Genomic DNA, 18,394 nt, shown 5'->3' on the forward strand with positions numbered 1-18,394 from the left:
GTCTGTTAGTAGGTGTGGGAAAAGTCTCCAGGGTCTAGGGGGGATTTTGGACGGTTGGAAATCCCACTGCCACACCACGGGGGCGTGGTCGGACCAGGTGATTGGGAGGACGTCGACGTTTGTAGTGTGCTGAAGCGTCCATTTGTCACAAAGGATGAAGTCTATCCTGGAGTACGTATTATGTACGGGGGAATAAAACGTGTATTCACGTCCCGAGGGGTAGGCGGTCCTCCAGGTGTCATATAGGTCGAATTCTAACAGGAGGTTGCGAAATGCAAGGGACGCATTGGTAGAGGAGGATTGGCGGCCAGGGGGGCATCGAGACTTATCTAGCAGGGGGTCTAGGGTCAGATTAAAATCGCCCAATAGGATCAGGGAGCCCTTAGCTGAGTTCTTAACCCGGGAAAGAAGCTTACGCAGGAAGGGGATCTGGTTAGAGTTGGGAGCGTAAATACAAACAATTGTGGTCAGCCTGTCTTCGAGGAGGCCTGTTAGTAGCAGGTACCTACCATTCTTGTCTGACACTTGGGATTGTAGGACAAAGGAGGTGTTTTTGCTAAACAGGACCGCCACTCCATTTCTCTTAGCCGGGCCATTGGCATAGAAGGCAATAGGGTAATTGGAGTCTCTAAAAGTAGGGGGGGTTGGAAGCGGCAAAGTGCGTTTCCTGGAGCGCGACCACTTCTGCTCTTTGTTTGTGGAAATATGAAAGAGCCAATCTGCGCTTGTTAGGGGAGTTTAAACCCTTAACATTTAGTGTTAGGAATTTAGGCATTTATATGGTTTAAGGGGGACGGTAGGAAGCCAGCCAGTGACAGTGTGAGGGGCACTCGGTTCTGGGGGTGTATTGGAAACAGTTTCTGCCATCCAGGTTGAGGGGGGGAGGGGGGCGGGGGGGGGGGAGGCTGGGAACAGAGAGGTACCGGATATCGTGAGAGCGTAGGGCCGAAGTGATGGGGGCAAATGCTCTCCTGTTGGCCAAGGTCGCAGGGGAGAAGTCTTGGAATAATTGGAGACCGCCCAGGATATCAGTGTTTTTTCGCTCACGGGCCGCTCTCAGCAGCTGTTCCTTCACCGTAAAGAAGTGAACTCTGAGGAGGGTATCTCTGGGTAGGTCGGCAGAGACCATCTTCGGTCTGGGGAGGCGGTGGATGCGGTCGATCAGCAGCTCTTTGGGATCAATGGCGGGGAGGAGTTTACGGAACAGGGAGACGGCGTAACCTTCGAGCTCAGGGTTAGCTACGGAGTCAGGGATGCCTCTAATTTTTACGTTGTTACGTCTGGTCCTGTCCTCTAAATCTGCCAGCTTGGACTTAAACTGGGTGATCTCCTGTTGCTGTTGGTCGTAGGAGGTTATAAGATAATTGTGGGACGCAACTAGTTCCTCCATTTTCCGCTCAAGGTGGTCTGTTCTGTCGCCTATCGCCACCAGCTCAGTTTTGACCTCCCGTATGGCCAGCTTAAGGTCCTTGGCTATCTCTGCCTGGAACGCGGAGAAAACCTGGCATAGGGACTTCACCGTTACTGGTTCATTCGAGTTAGCGTCAATACCCGCCACTGCCGATGTGTGAGCCGGCTCTTCAATTACTCCCAAAGGAGGGGGCATCTGCTTTGAGTTGCTGGAGTGGGGTACCGGGATCTGGGAGGACCTCCTGGAGGACATGGAGATCCTCACTGGCCCAACGTCCTTGGCTCTCTTGGAGGGCATATTAGCTGCCCAGGTGCGGTGGCGCGGAGGAGCGATGGGGTGTGGTACCGAGGGGGTTACAGTTCCAAGTTACAATAGCATGGTGGTAGCTAGAATCTGGTCTTTAGAGAGTGGCGGCCATGCCTGCAGGGCGCTCACATTTAAGCAGGTAAAGGAGGTATAGAAGGGGCTTCCGAGGTACTCCCGCACTTTCTGGGGTGTTATTACCAGAACAAGTGTTAGGGTGGGTCCCTGGGGGTAGTTCCGAGTTCGGAGGGCTGGTGTGGGGGAGTACGGGTCCGCACTGCCAGGCCGGCTGAGCAGAGCAGGGGGTTATCGGTGTGGGTCCCTGGGTTCAGGCCTGGGGGTTCAGTGGGAGCGCCTGAGGAAGAGGCTGGTGGGGGAAGGTGCTGTATGCCAGAGGTTATGGCAGCTGTGGGGATGCTGGCAGTGGTGGGGGGCACTGTGTTAGGGGGTAGGATGGTGGCCACAGGGAGATTGAGTTCTCCTTTGAGGCCCCAACTCGCCCTGGAGGCTGTGTGGTCAAAGCTCCCCCAGGGGGGTACTCACAGTACTTCTAGGAGGGTCCCCGGAGTCCCGGCCGATGGTGGGGCAGATCACTGCAGGCAGACACGGCTAGTGTCCAGTGGGCGCAGTATCAGAGCTGCCGGCGTCTGTCCCCCTCCTTGTGGGCTGCGGGTGACCGTCTGATCAGGCCCAAGTGGGTCCGGGGCAAGTGCGAGGGAGCTGTCCTGGAGGGGGATCCCCGTGCCACGAAGATCTCGTGGACCGCGCGTCTGCCGCGGCTCCAAAATTGAGGCTCCGGCCGCCGGACCAGGCCGCCACCCGCGAAAGCGTTTAGAAACGCTTTCCGGCTCCGCTGCAAGGACCGGCGTGACCGGAGGTAATGGGGCTGCTGGCGGTGTAGGCTGGAGGGGGCAGGGTCCCCCGGAATGCTGCCTTTGGGGTGTTTATAGTGCCGGGCTGCGGGAGCACCTGAAAAGCACGTCTGGACCGTTGCGTGCTTGGCCACGCCCCCATTTTTCTTTTGTTAGGATGTTGAGCTACCACATTAGTCAGCCTTACTAATATAGTTATATACTCATGTGTTTGTGTATGTCTCCTGGATAGGGAGCTGAACAGTATGGGCATCTGGTACCGAATGGGAAGGGTTCCAAGAGCCCCAGAATCTCCGCAGCCCTCAACACCTTCCTCCTCATCTGCTGTGATGACGTCGGCATCTGCTCCAAACCTCCCGAGGTAGGTACTTGTGTAGACGTTTTGTTTGAGCCAAGTGTTACTATTCGGCCCAAATGTCAACTGCAATAAAGATACGTTACTGTCCTCCTTATACTACACACTTGCCGGTCCTTTCTCACAGAACCACGGGCTGCTAAGAGGCCCAGATATCACTGGGAAGGGACAGCGAGTGCGGGACTGTAATATTACCAGGTCTTTATTACTCTACAGAGAATGCTTCATTCATTAGGACAGGCATGTCCAAACTATGGCCCTCCAGCTGTTGTGAAACTACACATCCCAGCATGCCTTGCAATAGTTTAACATTCCCTAAAAGCAAAACTGAGGCAAGGCATGATGGGACTTGTAGTTTCACAACAGCTGGAGGGCCATAGTTTGGACATGCTTGCATTAGGACCTTCTCCCTGTTCACTTCCCTATCGTCGACCTAATGCTTGTGTCGACCCTATGACCCATACCCGTCTTATGCTGGGCATACACTATGCAATGTCTGTCAGACCAGCAGATATACGCTATGAGATAGTAGTGTATGGCCACATGATCCGGGTTCCTTCCCTGTAGAGGGAACATTTCCCCATGCCTCCCCTGTGACAGAACAGGTGAAAGGATGGGCGCTCAGTTTGGAATGTTGGAAAATGTCTCTTGCCCGACAGGCCGATCATCGCTGATTGGTTGCAGCTACCCACTATGCACTCATTGGCCGGATCCACTGATAATCAGCCAGTCAGGACAATGATTGCATAATGTATCTATATGTATTACAGGAACTTCTCTTGTACGAGGTAATGGGATGCTGTTTGTAACCATATGTTCTTGTAATCACATTACACTCTTGTTACAGTACATGTTTGTTACAGCCTTGACCCATGTTGGATGAAGTGTGTAAACTCTTACAATCACGGGCAGGGCCGTTTCTAGAGGCGGACAAGCCGTGCAGCGGCCCGGGGCGCCGCACGGCTTGTCCGCCTCTGTTTAGCAGCCAGGGCGCCCGCCAGCTTCCCCCACGCCGCTGTCCCCCCCCGCACGCCCCGTCCGCCGCCCCAAAAAGATGATCTCTCTTCTTGGACTTGGAGGGGAGAGGAGCGCATAAGTCTCTCCTTCCCCTCGCTGTGTCACTGGGCTGTTAGCCAATCAGCTCGCGGGCCGGCAGCCAATAAGGAGCCAGCCCGCGAGATATGATTGTCTGACAGCCGTCACAGTGAAGGGGAAGGAGAGATGCGATATGCGCTCCCCTCTCCTCCCCTGGGAAACAGAAGCAGCGGCGGCGGCAACGGGACTCGAGACCCGGACTCTGCTCTCCCCAGCAGCAGCAATGGTGAGTTGTGCTGCTGCTGGGATATTATCCTCTGGCAGTGTGGGGGCATATAGGTCTGGCACTGAGGGGGGCAGATGTGTGGCACTGTGGGGGAATATATGTGGCACTGTGGGGGCATATATGTGGCACTGTGGGGGCATATTTGGCATTGTGGGGGCATATGTGTGGCACTGTGGGCGCATATGTGTGGCACTGTGGAGCATATTTGGCACTGTGGGGGCATATGTGTTGCACTATGGGGGCATATATGTGGCACCGTGGGGGCATATTTGGCACTGTAGGGGCATATGTGTGGCACTGTGGGGGCATATCTGGCACTGTGGGGGCATATCTGTGGCACTGTGGGGGCAAAGCTGTCACTGTGGGGGCATATTTGGCACTGTGGGGGCATATATGTGGCACTGTGGGGGCATATATGTGGCACTGTGGGGGCATATTTGGCATTGTGGGGGCATATGTGTGGCACTGTGGGCGCATATGTGTGGCACTGTGGGCGCATATGTGTGGCACTGTGGAGCATATTTGGCACTGTGGGGGCATATGTGTTGCACTGTGGGGGCATATATGTGGCACCATGGGGGCATATTTGGCACTGTAGGGGCATATGTGTGGCACTGTGGGGGCATATCTGGCACTGTGGGGGCATATCTGTGGCACTGTGGGGGCAAAGCTGTCACTGTGGGGGCATATATGGGTGGCACTGTGGGGGCATAGCTCTCACTGTGGGGGCATATATATGTGGCACTGTGGGGGCATAGCTGTCACTGTGGGGGCATATATGTGTGGCACTGTGGGGGCATAGCTGTCACTGTGGGGCATATATGTGTGGCACTGTGGGGACATATGTGTGGCACTGTGGGGGCATATCTGCCACTGTGGGGGCATATATGTATGGCACTGTGGGGGCATATTAGTAAACGGCATCAGTTGTGTGGCAGCGGCGCGTTGGGCATAATGTGTAATAGGCATTACGTTGTGGGGAGTATTGTGTACTTGCCATCATGGTGTGCGGCGTAATATGTAATGTGTAATTGGCATCACGGATAAAAAAGTGTATAATGATTTAAGTAGCCTGTCATTGTTTGGCCTTGATCTGTGAGGCATACTAGGTAACTGTGTGGGGCTTTATATTTTTATGTCACCGTGTGGTCTTCAGCCCGCCAACTTAAGTGCGGGAGGACAATGACAATTCCTGCGGTAACCAATGTCTGGACATGCAGGTTGCAAAAGTGAGATGCAAGGTAATTGTTTTGCTGCTAGACCACGGCCTTATTTTAAGCCACACCCCCTTTTAAAATAAACCACGCCCCCTATTTCGGCGCGCGCAATTTCTTGTATTTCATGTTGTGTATTTGGGGGGGGCGCATTTTTATTTATTTGCCCTGGGAGCTAAATTGTCTAGAAACGGCCCTGATCACGGGACACACTGTCTGTATTATGGATGTTTCTGAGTAGTGCCTGGGTGCACCATGCGATGCCCGGAACTGCTCCGTACTGTGGATGCGTCTGACGGCTTCTTCCTTCATAGTAGCTTTCAGATGGAAACTGATTCAGACGTATCTTCTGTACCCAGCATGAAGTGGGTCCGAGCCCAGATACTAATGATGACTGCAGTGGGCGGGACAGGCTTTCACGTGTGGATTGTTAGTGTACACGGGAGACTCCCGCATTACCATATGGAATTCAGCAATGGCGCGGATGAGTCAGATTTACACCCTCTCCCGGTGACAATATACATATTATTCAGTTATTTAATAGACCAAATTTTCAATTGTTTTTTTTTCTCATTTACCCACATTCCAATGTCCATGGGGGAAACCTTGTTATCTGTGCAGAACAATCAATAACATATTCTGAATATTCGCTTACTGATTTGTGATGACCCGTCACCGTGGCAGCACCTGACCGTAGCCTGGTGACTTACCTGGGTATCCAGTAAGTGAGGTCAGATATCTGTAATGTGCTAAATCAGGGAATAAATAGTATGGTGACAGCAGGTACAGTCCGATATATAGGACCTAATCTGTCCATGCGTCGGTCCGCTCAGTATAGCTGTAAGTACAGTACATGCTGAGCAGCTTTATGTGACTGCTACAGTAAGTACAGCACATGCTGAGCAGCTTTATGTGACTGCTACAGTAAGTACAGTACATGCTAAGCAGATTTATGTGACTGCTACAGTAAGTACAGTACATGCTGAGCAGCTTTATGTGACTGCTACAGTAAGTACAACACATGCTGAGCAGCTTTATGTGACTGCTACAGTAAGTACAACACATGCTGAGCAGCTTTATGTGACTTCTACAGTAAGTACAGTACATGCTGAGCAGCTTTATGTGACGGCTACAGTAAGTACAGTACATGCTGAGCAGCTTTATGTGACTGCTACAGTAAGTACAACACATGCTGAGCAGCTTTATGTGACGGCTACAGTAAGTACAACACATGCTGAGCAGATTTATGTGACTGCTACAGTAAGTACAGCACATGCTGAGCAGCTTTATGTGACTGCTACAGTAAGTACAACACATGCTGAGCAGCTTTATGTGACGGCTACAGTAAGTACAGCACATGCTGAGCAGATTTATGTAACGGCTACAGTAAGTACAGCACATGCTGAGCAGCTTTATGTAACTGCTACAGTAAGTACAGCACGTGCTGAGCAGCTTTATGTGACTGCTACAGTAAGTACAACACATGCTGAGCAGCTTTATGTGACGGCTACAGTAAGTATGGTACATGCTGAGCAGCTTTATGTGACGGCTACAGTAAGTACAGCACATGCTAAGCAGATTTATGTGACTGCTACAGTAAGTACAGCACATGCTGAGCAGATTTATGTGACTGCTACAGTAAGTACAGCATATGCTGAGCAGATTTATGTGATTGCTACAGTAAGTACAGCACATGCTGAGCAGCTTTATGTGACTGCTACAGTAAGTACAGTACATGCTGAGCAGCTTTATGTGACTGCTATGAGGCATGGAAGTATAGCTACTAGACTATAACACAAGTCAGTATATAGCTGTATACGCACTGGATGATGTCTGTACCCAGCGGCATCCTCCGAGATGGGACCCGGTGGGGTGCTGGCATCGGCTAGTGCATACACACTTTTGTTAATGCCAGCCGCAGCGAGCGACGGTGGGGGTGCAGGCTCCATGTTACATTGCTGACAAGTTGTGTGAGTGCACATCATCAGCATTGTGCGTACACACTAGACCAGGGGTAGCCAACTCCAATCCTCAATAGCTACCAACAATTCACATTTTTCAGAGCACCTAGCTTGTGCACAGGTGCACGCATTACTCAATGACACATTTTAAAAGATCCATAGGTGGAGCTAATTACTTCATTTGTGATTCTATGAGGAAACCTGGAAAACACGCACTGTTGGTAGCTCTCGAGGACTGGAGTTGGCTACCCCTGCATTAGACTAGATCAGGCATTCCCAATCACGGTCCTCAAGGCACATCAACAGTGCAGGTTTTAGTGATATCCAGGCTTCAGCACAGATGGTTTAATCAGAATCCCTCAGAATCCCACCTGTGCTCAAGCCTGGATATCTACAAAACCTGCACTGTTGGTGTGCCTTGAGGACTGTGATTGGGAATGCCTGGACTAGATTTTGGTTCTGTTATTCTGACCCATCGGTTCCTGATAAAGTATTTAAAATGTCACCTGATGCTATATATGTCACCTGATGCTACTTATGTCACCTGATGCTATATATGTCACCTGATGCTACTTATGTCACCTGATGCTATATATGTCACCTGATGCTACTTATGTCACCTGATGCTATATATGTCACCTGATGCTATATATGTCACCTGATGATAACATATTGGTGAGATTTAATAGGATGAGAGATTCAAAAAGTGAGAGATTTGGTAAGAAATCTCCAGTTTTTTTTAAAGCGGCAATCATTTACACTGCAAAACCAGTTTGATTTTGCCGTGTAAATGATTGCCACTTTAAAAAATGGAGATTTCTTTCCAAATCTCTCACTTTTTGAATCTCTCATCCTATTAAATCTCACCCATTGTATTAACTTCCAAAAATGAAGAGGATTTCCCAGATATTAGGGGATTCTAGCAATAAAACATTAGTATGGGCTGGATGGTGTAATATTATTAATGAAACTTCCTGTCGGCAGATGTGAGATTGAGTGTGACCTCACACATTAACCATATTTGCTAGTGGATAAAATCTAACTTATCTAAAATAATGACACGGACAACAGTAATGCCATTAAAATCAGTCAACCTTTTTATTTTGTAACATTTTAAATAACTATGGTGGCAGAGAGAAAGAACGGTCAGTTTACCAGTGACATAAGCCAATTGGCCAGTACACCACAATAGGCCAACTAGACAGTCAGTGGCCCTGACCCCCAGTAGGGTAGGTCACACTAGATCAGTGTATTAGAAAGAGGGGTGCCGGATGACTGCCCGGCAATCGGGATCCTGACGGTAAGTGTACCAACATAGGAATCGCGACTGCCGGAGCTCTGACATGGGGGATCCCAACTGACAGGGTCTGTTCTCCCTTGTGGGGTCCATGACCCCCATAGAGGGAGAATAGAACCTGTGGCGAGCCACCGAGCCTGCAAGGGGCTTCTTTGCGCTCACCCCCTTGTCAGAGCACTAACTGGCAGTCGGGATTCCGATGTCGGTATACTGACTGTCATGATCCCGATTGTTGGACAGTCATACCACACCCTGAAAAGAGAGCGCTCCTCCATAAAGCAGCGCATTAGCCACTGGACTGACGTTATTTCCCGCCACAGAGAGGTTGACCAACCCCAACAGGCAAGAAAAAAGAAAAAAAAAGTTTGGGCTAGGTTGGGTGGGGAATCCAGGCTAAAAGAGTCAGCCCCTAGCTAGCCTACAATCAAAATGTCCACATCTCCAGAACTATCGAAATAACAACCTGACTAATGCCAAGGGAGTAAGGGGGTGGGATGACTTGGCCCGAGGTGAAAACCTGAAAAAACTGCACGGAGAACACGAGCCAATAGTGTCACCGTGTATTCAGGAGAAAACAGGGAAAATCCCTCGGGACCCTCACCGCTAACGGTGACGAGTGGCAAATGCTCCCAAGTCTTGTCTATTCGTGATGTGGTGTAGAAAGTGGGGAAGCAGATCGTTGAAGGAGCCGCCCTGCCGATCAAGCAGGATTACACTATAAAAACTAGTGCATGGAGCAGCTGACTGGTCGACACAGGCGGCCCCAACCCCAAACCGCTAGCCCACCCCCACACCACCTGACGAATAGACCTATATACAATGATAGGCATTGCACCTCCTGCTGCGTTACTGATCGGAACGGCATCCTGGGCTGCAGTATCCGATCTCCTGTGACAACTTTGTCCAGCTCCGACCCAGTTGGGTCATGCAAGCCAACCATGGAATCTACTCCGATCAGGTCTGAAAATCTCAGTCCTCCGAAGTAGATCCTGGCCCCATCTTTCACAAACAACCTCCATCCCCATGCCATCCCCAAGCAGCATCAGACTATCAATCACTGACTGTCTGATGCCATAGTTCAACCAATGTTGTGGACACATACTGTATATGGGCAGTATGGGTCCAACACATGCGCAGGGTACCAAATATCAGTACTTTACTGAATGTGCCACTACAGCTTTGGATTATGATTCGGGCCCAATATGCTAATTTAGTATTTGAGTTTCTGTGCCATCGGCCGCAGGAGTGTTGGAGAAGTGTCAAAGAGACAAATACCAACCTGACTAATACCAAGTGGGGGGGGGGGGGGAGATGTCTTGGCCTGAGGTGAAAACCTGATAAACCTGCACGGAGAACACGAGCCAATAGTGTCGTGTATTCAGGCAAAACCGGACAAAATCCCTCGGGACCCTCACCGCTAACGGTGACGAGTGGCAAAATGCTCCCAAGTCATGTCAGCCCTAGGCCGCATGAGTGTGGGTGGGGTGTAGTAAAAATAATTACCAACCTGACTAATACCAAGTGAGGGGGGAGGAGGGGGTGAGACGACTTGGCCCGAGGTAAAAACCTGAAATTCCTGATAAACCTGCACGGAGAACACGAGCCAATAGTGTCACCGTGTATTCAGGAGATAACAGGGAAAATCCCTCGGGACCCTCACCGCTAACGGTGACGAGTGGCAAAATGCTCCCAAGTCGTGTCAGCCCTAGGCCGCATGAGTGTGGGTGGGGTGTAGTAAAAATAATTACCAACCTGACTAATACCAAGTGAGGGGGGAGGAGGGGGTGAGACGACTTGGCCCGAGGTAAAAACCTGAAATTCCTGATAAACCTGCACGGAGAACACGAGCCAATAGTGTCACCGTGTATTCAGGAGATAACAGGGAAAATCCCTCGGGACCCTCACCGCTAACAGTGACGAGTGGCAAAATGCTCCCAAGTCATGTCAGCCCTAGGCCGCATGAGTGTGGGTGGGGTGTAGTAAAAATAATTACCAACCTGACTAATACCAAGTGAGGGGGGAGGAGGGGGTGAGACGACTTGGCCCGAGGTAAAAACCTGAAATTCCTGATAAACCTGCACGGAGAACACGAGCCAATAGTGTCACCGTGTATTCAGGAGATAACAGGGAAAATCCCTCGGGACCCTCACCGCTAACGGTGACGAGTGGCAAAATGCTCCCAAGTCGTGTCAGCCCTAGGCCGCAGGAGTGTGTGTGGTGTGTAATAGAGGCAGCTGAAAGCTGATGGGATGGGATAGAGAGGTTGTGAAAAGAGGAGCGAGAAGAAAACCCAAAATGGCCACAGGAGTATGTGTGGAGTGTAGTAAAACCAAATACTAACATGACTAATGCTAAGTGAGTGGTAGGAGGGGGTGAGACGACTTGGCCCGAGGTAAAAACCTGAAATTCCTGATAAACCTGCACGGAGAACACGAGCCAATAGTGTCACCGTGTATTCAGGAGATAACAGGGAAAATCCCTCGGGACCCTCACCGCTAACGGTGACGAGTGGCAAAATGCTCCCAAGTCATGTCAGCCCTAGGCCGCAGGAGTGTGGGTGGAGTGTAATAGAGGCAGCTGAAAGCTGCTGGGATGGGATAGAGCGGTTGTGATGGTGCGAAAGACAGAAAAGAGTGTAAAGAAAAGAGGAGAGAGAAGAAGACCCAAAATGGGATAACACCTGTGAGGAGAGAGATAGAAGGAATTACCACGATGTACGGTGGAGAAGATCTTCATGTTCTCGGTGTATTCAGGAGAGACGACACAGGACCGGCCACCGAGTGGATTGTCTGCGGCACACAGGACAGCTGGGATTTGAGTCCGTCCACACGTAGATGCAGCTCGGATGAAATCTGTGGCCACAGGGCAGAACTGACACCCGCTCTCCATTTTGGAACTCCATAATACAGATCACGCAGGATTGAGGATCATAGTGCAGGGAGGAGGAGGTCCGGGCAGCACAGCTCTGTGCTGCCCAGACACAGTGAGGGGGGGGGGGGTCAGTGCGGGGCGGCGGTGGGTCAGTGTGGGGCGGCGGTGGATTCGTGTTAGAAGCCCATAGGCTTCTATGGGGCATCGCCAGATTTTTCTGGCGATGCCACCCGTCGCGGTAACCCGGCGGGGGATGCTTAGAGCATCCCAAAATGCGGTAAACACCCTGATAACGGGGTTTTTACCTCATTTTTAGTTTAGAGAATCTCCCCCTGTGTCTGCAAATACATCTGCTCCACGCCGCAGGAGGGCGGGGAGAGCAGGGGAGATAGAAGATGGCAGAGTGCTGATGGAATTGCACAGAGAGCTGGGATAGTATGGAAAGGAGAGAAGAGAAGGAAAAGAAACAGAGAAATATGGAAAGAGTGAGAAAAAGAGGGAAGAGAGAAGGAAACAGGATAACAGCAGAGAGATATAGGAGGAATTACCTGATTGTACGGTGATGTAGATCTTTATCCTCCTGCCGTACTCAGGAGATCCGGAACATGACCGGCGATGGGATGCACGGTCCTCGGCACACGGGGCAGCTGGGGTTTGTGTCCGTCCACTCGTAGATGCAGCTTGCGTGGAAAATGTGGCTGCAGGGCAGGACGGCGACCAGCTCTCCCGGCACGAAGTCCATCAGACAGATGACACAGGATTCTGCGGCTTCATCCTCTGTAGCATGGTGAGCTGGGAATCCGCAGATGTCTGCCACCATGGGAGGGTTGTTCAGATCGCTGATCTCCACCAACCTGGCCGGAAGATTGTTGCTGGTGATCTTCGCCTCCATGACCTGGAAATCCTCACCTGGTCCGGCGAAAAAAAGCATGAAGGCTGGGAGGTTCCGCCCGCTGATCTCCAGCAGCATGGCCGACGTGATGATGAAGTTGATCTCCGAAACGATGGCTGGGAGATTCGGCCCATTCTCTGCTGGTTGCTGACAGGGCTGATGAAAATGGCTTGGCCCGGGGAGATGATCTGGGCCTGGTCTGTCCCTCACTGAAGCAGAAGCAGGTGGAGGAGAACGGCTTCTGTCCTCTCGTTGTGGTGGCTGCAGACGAGCAGATGCTTCTCCTGATGACGGCTGCTCATGATGTTGCTGGCGAGTTCTTCTTCTTCTGCGCTGGGACCGCAGCCGCTCCTCAAACACGGTCTCCGAAGCGTCATCTGAAAATATATACATTATATAGCAGCCAAATAATCACAGCAATAACATTTAGGGGTTTTGATTTTTTTTTTTTATATGTATTTATCCATTTGCTAACTTGGCAAATTCCAAACATGAAAACCCAGCTCCTAAGATAGAATAGCACAAGTCCAAATAGCCAATAATCCAGTTCAGCAATATATGTATACAATATGTTATTTGTACAGTAACAAAGTTAAATATTAAATTCAAATTAAAATGCATTTTTACTGGTTGTTGTTTTGTTTTTATAGTTTGCAATCTCATCACATGGAGGGACGCAGCCAGCGGGCGGCCTTGTCCTGTGCTGGTCGCTCCTCCGCATGCTGGAGTCAGCAGTTACAGTTCTGCAATTGTTTGGAAAACTACAACTGAACCCGAATCAGGCCCCATGTACCGCTGTGGCCCCCATACATCACTGTGGCCCCCATGTACCGCTGTGGCCCCCATACATCACTAGTAACCACAAAGAAATGATTCACAGACTCAACAAAAAAATTATTTTCACAAATTCTGTGATTATCCCCCCCCCCAATATAGAGATCCCTTCCCCAATTTAGAGATTCCTCAATCTGCGCCCATACATTACAGATATATATCATACTTGCCTACTTTTGAAAATGAGTTTCAGGGAGATTATAGTTGGTAGTAGAATTTTGCACAGCGCCCCATTGAGGGGGCGTGTCATGCTCCACCCAAAGGGCGTGTCTAGTTCCATATATGGAGAGATTGTGAAAAGAGATTGTGAACGTGGCACCTAGAAGCGTGGGCGTGTACTGCTACATCTGAGAGGAATCTTTTAAAATGACTTATATCCAAATGTAAATGAGCTCCAAAGCAGTTAGTAAGAGCTACTATACTTGGAAAAGTGCTGGGAAATTATGCTGGTGATTCAATGTAAACGTATCTTTCTCTCATTCTTTTTTTCCCCAAAAAATTAAAAATGTAATGTGGGTTAGGTGACATGAGGGAGATTGCTAGACTAATGAGGGAGATTGCTGCTATGTCAGGGAGTCTGCTGCAGAATCCAGGGGGGAGGTAACTATGATGTAACAGTGTAATGTGGGCTAGGTGACATGAGGGAGATTACTAGACTAATGAGGGAGAGAGGGAGATTGCTGCTATGTCAGGGAGTCTCCTGCAGAATGCAGGGGGGAGGTAACTATGATGTAACAGTGTAATGTGGGCTAGGTGACATGAGGGAGATTGCTAGACTAATGAGGGAGATTGCTGCTATGTCAGGGAGTCTCCTGCAGAATGCAGGAGGGTAGGTAACTATGATGTAACAGTGTAATGTGGGCTAGGTGACATGAGGGAGATTGCTAGACTAATGAGGGAGATTGCTGCTATGTCAGGGAGTCTCCTGCAGAATGCAGGAGGGGGAGGTAACTATGATGTAACAGTGTAATGTGGGCTAGGTGACATGAGGGAGATTGCTAGACTAATTAAGGAAGATTGCTGCTATGTCAGGGAGTCTCCTGCAGAATGCAGATGGGGAGGTAATTATGATGTAACAGTGTAATGTGGGCTAGGTGACATGAGGGAGATTGCTAGACTAATGAGGGAGATTGCTGCTATGTCAGGGAGTCTCCTGCAGAATGCAGGAGGGGAGGTAACTATGATATATATCAGTGATTTCAGATCTGACTCTTGAAAGGTGACATCGTCTCTTGTGGATCCCTCATACTATGTTTTTACCCTCAAAAAGCCCCCTATAAATCTGCATAAATACCAAACTAGTATTACTATACTATAATATACTATATATAGAACCTTGTTATTGCACAATATTAGAAAGCAGAGCTTATTATAATTATTATAGCATGGGCATCAGCACTGTAGTGTCCTTTCTTTGTAGAACTACAAGTCCCAGCATGATAGCACCTCTCGATGTGTGTGTACAATTAGGGTGTGCAGTGCAGGATTCCCCCCCCCCCCCCCATAGACTCTTCATGCTATCTCCATTCCCCTCCTCACATCATGTCACTGTCCCTGTCACATGCAGCCCTGTCATCACTGACACATACCTCCCAACTGTCCCGCTAAACGCAGGAACGTCCCGATTTTTGGGGACGTTTCCGCGTCCCTCCCGCGGCCGGCAGTGTCCCGCTGCGGAGGGGGGGGGGGCGGGCAGTTGGGAGACGTCCCCCCCCAATCTCACAGAATAGACGTTGTGCGCATGCGCACAGCATCTATTCGTGACCGGAAACGAGGGCGTGGCCTAATTTGCGTAAGCAGCGCCCTTATTTGTATACGCCACGCCCCCTTTTCGGGCACTATTTTAAACGTCACAAAGTTGGGAGGTATGCTGACATATCATGCAAGGGCGTAACTACCATATGTGCAAGGGGTGCAGCTGCTATGGGGCCCAGAGCTGAAGGGGCCCATCTTTGCTGTGTAGTAATATGTTTTACATACATTTATCACCATCAGTTGCTAAATAGGGGCCCTTACAAACTATTGCTATGGGGCCCACGAATATATATAGGTACACCTCTGATATCATGCATGTCCTGATATACTCTGTGCTGCTGCTCCACCCCTAGGGGTGCTAGGGGGCGTGGTAACCCCACAGTATTTGTTCACAGATTGTAATTGATATGCGTACTATTTGGTGTAACTTGCTCCATTCATTCCAGTTATGCAGTCTGCTGAAAAGCTCTGTGCTGCTGCCACAGCTCTAGGGGTGTCTTACCCCCACAGTGTTTGTTCCCAGATTGTAATTTATATATGTACCAAGTTTGGTGTAAATTGCTGCAGTCATTCCAGAGTTATGCTGTCTGCTGAAATACTCTGTGCTGGTGCCATACCTCTAGGGAGGCTAGTGGTGTGTTACCCCCACAGTATTTGTTCACTCGTTGTAATTCATATATGTACAAGTCTGGTGTAAATTGCTGCAGTCATTCCAGAGTTATGCTGTCTGCTGGAATACTCTGGTGCCTCCCCGCTAGGGGTGCGTTACCGCTACAGTGTTTGCTCACAGATCGTAAGTCTTATGTGTATGAAGTTTTGTGTAAATGGCTGCAGTCATTCCGGAGTTATGCTGTGCTGGTGCCTCACTCCTTAGGGGTGCTAGGGCTGTCTTACCCCCACAGTGTTTGTTCCCAGATTGTAAGTCATATGTGTACGAAGTTTTGTGTAAATTGCTCCAGCCATTCTGGAGTTATGCTTTCTGCTGAAATACTCTGTGCTGGTGCCTCAGCCCCCACAGTGTTTGTTCCCAGATTGTAAGTAATATGTGTACCAAGTCCGGTGTAAATTGCTGCAGTCATTCCGGAGTTATGCTTGAACATAGATATGAGCGTAAAGCAAAAATGGTGGTTATTAATTAATAAAACATTAACAGTAATTCATTTTTATTTGGATTTTTTTTAGTTGCCTCAGCCATGTTTTAATGCGCTCGTTTGTAAAATGTCACGATCTTCCCTTGTAAATTGTGGATTTGTATAGAAAGACAGAAAGACAGACACATTTTTGCTTTTATATATTAGATTGTATGAAAACCTGCGTTACCAATCCCAATCACTATGATCAGAATCTGCCATCTGTGACCCCCGTACATTGTAGATTTCATTTACACAATCATCTGTAAAATGCCAAATTGCCCCAGTTCATTGCTGATGTATGGGGGCCACATCTCCAAATGTCACCCGCATGCCACATAGGGTACAATGACATGGAGGGAGATTTATCAGTGCTTAGAGAGATTAAGTATCAGCCAATCAGCTCCTAGCTGGCATGTCACATGGTGTATTTGTAAAATGGCAGTTGGGATCTGGTTAGTTGGCAGTCATTCTCTGTCCACTATATCTCTCTCCAAGTTTTAGTACATACATCACTTTGGGGGCGCATATATCATGAGTTTTAGCTATTTAAAACCCAATGTGTATGATAAATCCAGCCAATCAGCCCCAACTATCATTTTTCAGACACATGACTGGAGCTGATTGGCTGGAGCAACACTTATCATACACATTGGGTTTTAAATCACAAAAACTCACTGATAAATGGTCTCCTTTACCTCTCCCCATCTTATCTCTCTCCCAGCTGTCATGAATCTCCCCCAGAGTATAAGGTAGGACATATACTAATGTGCAGCTAACTTCAACTGCCGCCCGCATGCCACACAGGGTGAGAGGACAGAGGGGGAGATTTATCACAGCATCTAGAAAGGTACAGTGTTGAGAGAGATAAAGTACCAGCCAGTCAGCTCCTTACTGTCATTTTGGGTGGCAGTTAGGAGCTGGCGGTTTGGTACTTCATCTCTCCCCAGGCCCTGAAAAATTGCCCCCTTAGTATAGAATCACTGCCCCTAACATCACTTACCAGGATCTTCATGACGGCTCCTCCATCTTCTCTGATCCTGGAGAAGCCGTCTCAGCTCTCTTCTGCTCATCTCCAGATGTTAGATGCTGCAAAGGAAAATATAAAATAAAAAAATCCAGGGAAAGCACAGATTTTATTGTGCGCTGTGTATCAGGAACCAAAGCCGGAAGTATAACACTAGATGCCGAGACAGTCTAGTTCGCTCTTCCAGAGGCAAGAGTCTAGCACATCCGCATAAACTGCTTCAACCGCTTCAACTCATCAAATGCCACTGATGGTCCAGTCTGCATGGGTTGTATACCTGTCCATAGGATTCAAACTGGCCAATCAGCTCTCAGAACTGCACTCCGGCGGCCATATTTGTTACTGGCATAGAGAAAACCAGCCATTGAGAATATGTATTCCCATGAATGTATTGAGTAGTTTACACAATATTTCTACAGATTTTATAATAAAGCCCCACCCACTACCCCATAAGCACCTCCCCTGCAAGGCCACAGATTGGGACTGTGTGGCAGCAATGGTGGCAGTTGGCTGGTATGTCTCATGGTAAAATCTCATCCTCTGTCCCATTGCCATCACATCTTCCCCTAACATCTGCTCCATCCCAAATCATTACTCACCAGCCTGCAGCATAGTAATACATAGGCTCCAACTGATACTGGGGTAATTTGCTTATTATATATTTTATCTGATATTTGCCCCTTATGGTGATTGATGTTAAAATGCACCAATGAGAGGCACAGTATTAGCATATTCAGGTATTTCTATTCTATTTCAAAATATGGTGGGGTGGTGTTGTGTTTTTTTGGGGGGAGAACACTTAATAATCAGAGGGTTTCTCACACTGGTTACGATGTAACACTATGTAGGGGCAGGTCCAGATAAACAATGGGGTGGATGGAACTGCAGCTCCAGGCCCCTCATCCAAATAAGCCCATCAGCATTTGACAGGAAAAAATGTTTCCTACTACAGCAGCCTGCCAGTGTTTGTCCGGGGTCCCCCCACCCCCAGCAGTGGGCTGTGCCCCCCACTCTCCTATGACACCGGCAGACCAAACGGCATGCAAAACTCGATACTCATGGTGGTGCAGCGGAAGTCCTCACAAGCCGTCTCTGCTCCACATACGGGGTCTGAGTCTAAGGCAGAGGTTCCCAAACGCAGTCCTCAAGGC

General features: G+C 49.2%; 1 long non-coding RNA gene across 1 annotated transcript in view; it reads right to left on the minus strand.

Annotated features, from left to right (window-relative positions):
* The window catches only part of LOC146056312 (uncharacterized), a 110,408-nt gene that overhangs the window by 73,226 nt on the left and 18,788 nt on the right, over window positions 1-18,394 (minus strand). The gene's annotated exons all lie outside the window — the stretch shown is intronic.

This window comes from Crinia signifera, unplaced genomic scaffold (genome assembly GCF_055691185.1).
Source record: "Crinia signifera unplaced genomic scaffold, ASM5569118v1 HAP2_SCAFFOLD_79, whole genome shotgun sequence".
In the NCBI taxonomy this organism is placed as follows: domain Eukaryota; kingdom Metazoa; phylum Chordata; class Amphibia; order Anura; family Myobatrachidae; genus Crinia; species Crinia signifera.